Genomic DNA, 7,622 nt, shown 5'->3' with positions numbered 1-7,622 from the left:
ATTGGTACTGAGAGTGTGGTGTTGCTGAAAAGATACCTGAAAATGTGGAAGCGACTTTGGAACTGGGTAACAGGCAGAGACTGGAACAGTTTGGAGGCTCAGCAGAAGAAAGGAAAATGCGGGAAAGTTTGTAATTTGTTGAATGACTTTGCCTGAAATGCTGATAGCAATATGGACAATAAGGTCCAGGCTGAGGTGGTCTCAGATAGAGATGAGGAACTTGTTGGGAACTGGAGCAAAGGTGATCTTGTTATGTTTTAGTAAAGAGACTGGTGCCAATTTTCCCCTGCCCTAGAGATTTGTGGAACTTTGAACTTGAGAGAGATGATTTAGGGTATCTGGCAGAAGAAATTTCTAAGCAGTAAAGGATTTAAGAGATGACTTGCGTGCTGTTAAAAGCATTCAGTTTTAGAAGGGAAACAGAGCATTAAAGTTTAAAAACTTTGTAGCCTGACAATGTAATAGAAGAGAAAATCCAATTTTCTGAGGAGAAATTTAAGCCAGCTGCAGAAATTTGCATAAGTAACAAGAAGCCAAATATTAATCCCCAAGACAATAGAGAAAATGTCTGCAAGGCATATCAGAGGTCTTCATGGCAGCTCCTGGAGGGCCCAGAGGCTTAGGAGGTTTTGTGGGCCGGACCCAGGATCCCTGACCTATGTGCACCCTAGGGACTTGTCCTACATCCCAGTCACTCCAGCCATGGCTGAAAGTAGCTAATGTAGGGCTTGAATTGTGGCTTCAGATGGTGCAAGTCCCAAGCCTTGGCAGCTTCCACATGGTCTTGAGCCTGCGGGTACAGAGAAGTCAAGAATTGAAGTTTGGGAACCTCCATCTAGATGTCAGAAGCTGTATGGAAATGCCTGGATGCCCAGGCAAAAGTTTGCTGCAGGGATGGGGCCCTCATGGAGACCTCTGCTAAGGCAATGCAGAAGGGAAATGTGGAGTTGGAGCCTTCACACAGAGTCTCCACTGGGGTGCTGCCTAGTGGAGCTGTGAGAAGAGGGCCACTGTCCTCTAGACCCCAGAATGGTAGATCCACTGACAGTTTGCACTGTGTACCTGGAAAAGCTGCAGGCACTCAATGCCAGCCCATGAAAGCTGGGCTGAGTGAGGCTATACCCTGCAAAGCCACATGGTGGAACTGCCCAAGACAGCTCTTGCATCAGGGTGACCTGGATGTGAGACATGGAGAACCTACCTCTTGCATCAAGGTAACCTAGATGTGAGACACGGAGTCAAAGGAGATCATCTTGGAGACTTAAGATTTTACTGCCACACTGGATTTTAGACTTGCATAGGCCCTGTAGCCCTTTTATTTTGGCTAATTTCTTGCATTTGGAATGGCTGTATTTATCCAATGCCTGTACCCCTATTGTATCTAGGAGTAACTAACTTGCTTTTAATTTTACAGGCTCATAGGCAGAAGGGACTTGCCTTATCTCAGATAAGACTTTGGACTGTGGGTGGGGCATGGTGGCTCACACCTGTAATCCCAGCACTTTGGGAGGCTGAGGTGGGCGGATCATGTGGTCAAGAGATCCAGACCATCCTGGCCAACAGGGTGAAACACAAAAAATTAGATGGGCATGGTAGTGCGTGCCAGTAGTTCCAGCTACTCAGGAGGCTGAGGCAGAGGAATCACTTGAACCAGGAGGTGGAGGTTGCAGTGAGCTGAGATCGCACCACTGCATACCGCCTCAAAAAAAAAAACAAAGCTTCAGACTGTGGACTTTTGAGTTAATGCTGAAATGAGTTGAGACTTTGAGGGACTGTTGGGAAGGCATGATTGGTTTTGAAATGTGAAGACATGAGATTTGGGAGGGGCGGGGGGCAGAATGATACGGTTTGGCTCTGCGTCCCCACCCAAATCTCACCTTATAGCTCCCGTAATTCCCACGTGTTGTGGAAGGGACCTGGTGAGATGTAACTGAATTATGGGGGTGGGTCTTTCCTGCGCTGTTCTTGTGATAGTTATTGAGTCTCACAAGATCTGATGATTTTAGAAATTTCCCTGCACAAGCTCTTTTTGCCTGCTGCCGTCCACGTAAGATGGAACTTGCTCCTCCTTGCCTTCCATCATAATTGTAAGGCTTCCCAGCCACATGGACTGTAAGTCCAATTAAACCTCTTTATTTTGTAAATTGACTAGTGTTGGGTATGCCTTTATCAGGAGCATGAAAACAGATTAATACACTAGGATTAAATCAAAACCACAAACTTGAAGTGGTTCCCATTCCAGATATGAGACAAATTTAAGCTTCAATAAAGATCATAATCACAACAGACTGAAACTCATCAAATCCATGAGTTCATAATGATTTAAAAAAATTGTGAGCACACAAATGAATTTGAGTAACAAGTATGTTACCTTGAAAACCAATAAAGGAAAAGATAAAAAATTTAGCCTGCCTTTCCTGGGCTGGGTGCAATGGCTCATGTCTGTAATCCCAGCACTTTGGGAGGCCAAGGCAGGTGGATCACCTGGGGTCAGTAGTTCAAGACCAGCCTGGGCAACATGGTGAAACCATGTATTAAAAATACAAAAATTAGCTGGGTGTGATGGCATGCACCTGTAATCCCAACAACTCAGTAGACTAAGACAGGAGAATTGCTTGAACCTGGGAAGTTGAGGTTGCAGTGAGCCGAGACTGCATCACTGCACACCAGCCTGGGACTCCATCTCAAAAAAAAAAAAAAATTTATCCTGCCTTTCCTACATGAATTATACCATTGGGTAACCAAATAATAGATGAAGAGAATTGTCACTTTATTGAAGTATTTCAACTAACAAAATAGAAATGTTAGAATTAGAAGGCTGGGTGCAGTGGCTCACGCCTGTAATCCCAGCACTTTGGGAGGCCAAGGTGGATGGCATTTGAGGTCAGGAGTTCGAAACCAGCCTGACCAACATGGTGAAACTCTGTCTCTACTAAAAATGCAAAAAAAAAAAGCTGGACATGGTGGCATAGGCCTGTAGTCCCAGCTACTTGGGAGGCTGAGGCAGGAGAACTGCTTGAACCTGGGAGATAGAGGTTGCAGTGAGCCGAGATCATGCCACTGCACTCCAGCCTGGGTGATAGAGTAAGACTCTGTCTTAAAAAAAAAAAAAAAAACAAATGTTAGAATTAGAATACCACCACTTTGAAAGTCCCAGTAAATTAATGTCTATAAGTATTTAACAGCAGTAATTGTTAATATCACAACCAGACATGATGTGCCTCTTAATGAAAGACGACAACACTATATGGTTTGGTCAAAGTGAATGACCCTGATTCTGTTCAGACCTCTGAATCTAGCTGCCAACTTGCAAGAAATAGAAGATTCAGAGAAACACAATGAATTGCATGCTCCTCTGACATGGTTTTAGGTGGTCATTTTCTAATAATTCATTAAGCTACACATTTTTTTAAGCTGCACATTTATATGTTACTCTTTATCTGTGTTTTAGTTTATAGTAAAAAACAATAAATGAAATTTCCCACCATGCTTGGTAGAATTGTCTTTTCCTCCTTGGAGTTCTCTCAGTTTTTGTTTTCTCTCTCTCTCTCTCTCTCTCTCTCTCTCTCTCTCTCTCTGTGTGTGTGTGTGTGTGTGTGTGTGTGTGTCTGTGTCTGTGTTTATATATCTGTCTTTATACAGTTTACCCTTGAACATCATCATGGGGCTTAGGGACACTGACCCCATGGAGTTGAAATCCACATGTAACTTTTTTTTGAGACAGGATATTTCTCTGTCACTCAGAAAACTGAAGGTCAGTGGCACGATCACGGCTCACCATAGCCTTGACCTCCCAGGCCCAAACAATCCTCCTATGTTAGCTTCCCAGGTAGCTGGGACCACAGATGAATACCAACCTGGCTAATTTGTATTTTTTGTAGAGATAGGGTCCAGCCATGTTGCCCAGGCTGGTCTTGAACTTCTGGACTCAAGCAATCTGTCCACCTCAGCCTCAAAGTGCTGGGATTATAGGCATGAGCCACTGCGCCTGGCCACATATAATTTTTGACACACTAAAAACTTAACTACTAATAGCTTTTGATCTGAAGTTTTATCGATGACATAGTCAATTAACACATATTTTGTATGTTACATGTATTGTATACTGTATAGTAATTAAGCAAGCTAGAGAAAATAAGTTATTAAGAAAATATTAAGGAAGAGAAAATGTATTCACTGTTCATTAGGTGGAAGTGGATCACCAGAAAGGTCTCCATCCTACTCAACATTGAGTAGGCTGAAGAGGTGGGATTGATCTTTTTTTACTTCAGGGGTGGCAGAGTTAGAAGAAAATCTGTGTGTAAGTGGACCTGCACAGTTTAAGCCAATATTGTTTAAGGGTTATATATATATATACACACACACACACACAACACACACACATATATATACACATGTGTGTGTGCATGTATATTTGGCTATTTATGGTGGTAATAACATTTGGGAGAAACAAGAATGTGACTGAAGAACTTAAAATCTGGGGAATGAGATGTCCATATGGAGGCTTTGAAAAGCTTTGACATATACCTGGAAATTTTGAGGGCTACTCACAATGCAGAGAACTGTGGACATGCCTGAGTTATGCATATGGTCAGAAAAGACTTGAGAAGGCCCTAAGCTTTTACCTCCGACTGACCTTGAGTCTGCACAAACAAGAATTTACAGCTAAAGCAGAGGTGTAAACTGCTTGCTGAGTGTGGAAGGTTTGCCCCAGTGTACACACAGGGACCCTCAGCAAAGCCTGGGAGACTTACTGATTGTAGACATTTGAGGAAATCTCTGCAATTCTAAGCTGATGACTAAGCTAACTGAGCTGAGACTTCAGTGACCACACATGAAAAAGGCTAGAGACTTCATAGAATTAGTTTAGGAAAGTTACTGGGAAAGAGCAACAACAACAAACAGAACAAATAACCAGCAATATTAATAAACCCTTGGAAACGAGAGAGTCTGATTTCCATCGTTGTTACATTATATTATTTAAAATGACTATTTTCAACAGGAAATTATGAGAGTCAAGGTAGGACCCATATACTGGAAAAAAAACAGTTAATAGAAACGGTCCCTCAGAAAGTCTCAATGCTGAAGTTACGAGGCTAAGTTATTAAATCAGCTATATTAAATGTTTGAAGAACTAAAGGAAACTATGTCAAAAGAACAAGTATGAAAATGATATAAAACTTAAGAGAGAATATCAATAGGAGGCAGGTGGGGCCACCTAGGCAGCGAGCCGCAGTGCAACCCCGGCGCTCGCCCGAGGACCCTGGAAGCTACTGTTACCCCGCCGGGCAGCGTGGGCACCATGAGCAGCGCGGGACCGGATTCGGAGAAGGTAGCTGCTCTGATACAGAAACTGAATTCCGACTCCCAGTTCGTACTTGCCCAGAATGTCGGGACAACCACAGCCTGCTGGACATCTGTCTGAAGCGGGCCACGGTGCAGTGCACGCAGCATGCGTTCCAGCACACCGTGCCCCAGGAAGGCAAGCCCATCACCAAGCAGAAGAGCTCAGGGCAATGCTGGATCTTTCCTTGTCTGAATGCTTTGAGGCTTCCATTCGTGAAAAAATTAAATATTGAAGAATTTGAGTTTAGTCAATCTTACCTGTTTTTTTGGGACAAGGTTAAACGCTATTTCTTCTTGAATGCTTTTGTGGACACAGCCCAGAGAAAAGAGCCTGAGGATGGGAGGCTGGTGCAGTGTTTGCTTATGAACTCTGCAAATGATGGTGGCCAATGGGATATGCTTGTCAATATTGTTGCAAAATATGGTGTTATCCTTAATAAATGTTTCCCTGAATCTTATACAACAGAGGCAACTAGAAGGATGAATGATATTTGAATTACAAGATGAGAGAATTCTGTACACAACTATGGAACCTGGTACACAGTGGAGCAACCAAAAGAGAAATCTCAGCCACACATGATGCCATGATGGAGGAGATGTTCCGAGTGGTGTGCGTCTGTTTGGGTAATCCACCAGAGACATTCACCTGGGAGTATTAAGACAAAGATAAAAATTATCAGAAGATTGGCCCCACAACACCCTTGGAGTTTTGGGAACATGTCAAGCCACTCTTCAATATGGAAGATAATATTTGTTTGGTGAATGACCCTAGGCTCCAACACAAGTACAACAAACTTTACACGGTGGAATACTTAAGCAATATGGTTGGAGGGAGAAAAACTCTATACAACAACCATTGACTTCCTGAAAAAGATGGTTGCCGCCACCATCAAAGATGGAGAGGCTGTGTGGTTTGGCTCTGATGTTGGAAAAACTTCAATGGCAAGCTGGGCCTCAGTGACATGAATGTCTAGGACCATGAGTTAGTGTTTGGTGTCTCCTTGAAGAACATGAATAAAGCAGAGAGGCTGACTTTTGGTGACTCACTTACGACTCACGCCATGACCTTCACTGCTGTCTCAGAGGTGGATGATCAGGATGGTGCTTTCACAAAGTGGAGAGTGGAGAATTCATGGGGTGAAGACCATGGCCACAAAGGTTATCTCTGCATGACAGATGAGTGGTTATCTGAGTGTGTCTACAAGGTGGTGGTGGACAGGAAGCATGTCCCTGAAGAGGTGCTAGCTGTGTCAGAGCAGGAACCCATTGTCCTGCCAGCATGGGACCCCATGGGAGCTTTGGCTGAGTGATACTGCCTCCAGCTCTTTCCTCCTCCCATCGAATCTGATGTAGCTGCAAAGGACAGATCCAGGGACTGAAGCCAAAGTTATGCAAGGGACTATGTGTTGCCACAGGACACAGTCAGATTTCCAGTCTCCTCCAGGAACCTCTTCAGGAAATGTGCTTTATGCTGAAACAGAATACTCTTGAAGAAAATAAAAAGGTAAAGATCAGGTCATACTATCTACTCTCCTCATCTCTAACAGCTCAGGATCTCTTACAGCATTTTAACCAGATGTAATTGTTTGTCTTTAACTCTGTCAAAAAGTTTGGTTCCGTGTCTGTGTTTTAATAAGACAAGAGAGGATGAGCAATTTAGGTATATGGAGAGCAAACAGACCTAATGCTCCTTGTTCCTAGAGTAGAGTGAAGGGGAGGGTGGCCTGAAAATTGAGCTCTTGGAACTGCATGCTGCCAGACAGTAACACTGTCTTTCCTCGATGGCAGTCACTGAATTTCATTTTTTCAAGGTAATTTTTCTTGTGCCATTAATAGAAACGGTCCCAAGAATGGGAGTTAATAGAATGTGCAGTTAATAGAATAGCCCAAGAATGGGAGGTTGATCAGGTCTGACATGATTCCTTCCTATTCTGAACTGTAGGGAGCACAGCTCTGCTTGAGTCAGGTTTGAGTAGAGGCTTGGAGACAGTTGGATGAGAACAACCAAAATCTTATCATGGTCTCAGTTATAATCATTAGCGGGGGCTCTAGCCAAATGGTTTAACTTCTGCCTTTGGAACTGGGGGTTGGGTGGGCAGAAAAAGGTGATATCCATTCTTTTTGATAACTAGATGATGCTGAGAAGCTTTTGAATACAGACTTTGCTAAATGAGAAAAGAAAAAGAGAGAGAGAATATCAATAAAGAAATAGAAATTTTGATAATTTCTTTTTAAATAAAAGAACCAAATAGAAATTCTAGAATCAAAAAGTACTG

General features: G+C 43.1%; 1 pseudogene; it reads left to right on the top strand.

Annotated features, from left to right (window-relative positions):
• Nucleotides 1-5,302: 5,302 nt before the first annotated feature.
• LOC105704975 (bleomycin hydrolase-like) lies at nt 5,303-6,656 on the top strand (annotated as a pseudogene).
• Nucleotides 6,657-7,622: the final 966 nt, after the last annotated feature.

Source organism: Aotus nancymaae, unplaced genomic scaffold (assembly GCF_030222135.1).
Source record: "Aotus nancymaae isolate 86718 unplaced genomic scaffold, 86718_ANA_hifiasm-v0.15.2.pri h1tg000007l, whole genome shotgun sequence".
Taxonomy (NCBI): domain Eukaryota; kingdom Metazoa; phylum Chordata; class Mammalia; order Primates; family Aotidae; genus Aotus; species Aotus nancymaae.
Note: the sequence above shows the minus strand (reverse complement) of the source record. Positions and strands in the feature narration are given on the sequence as shown.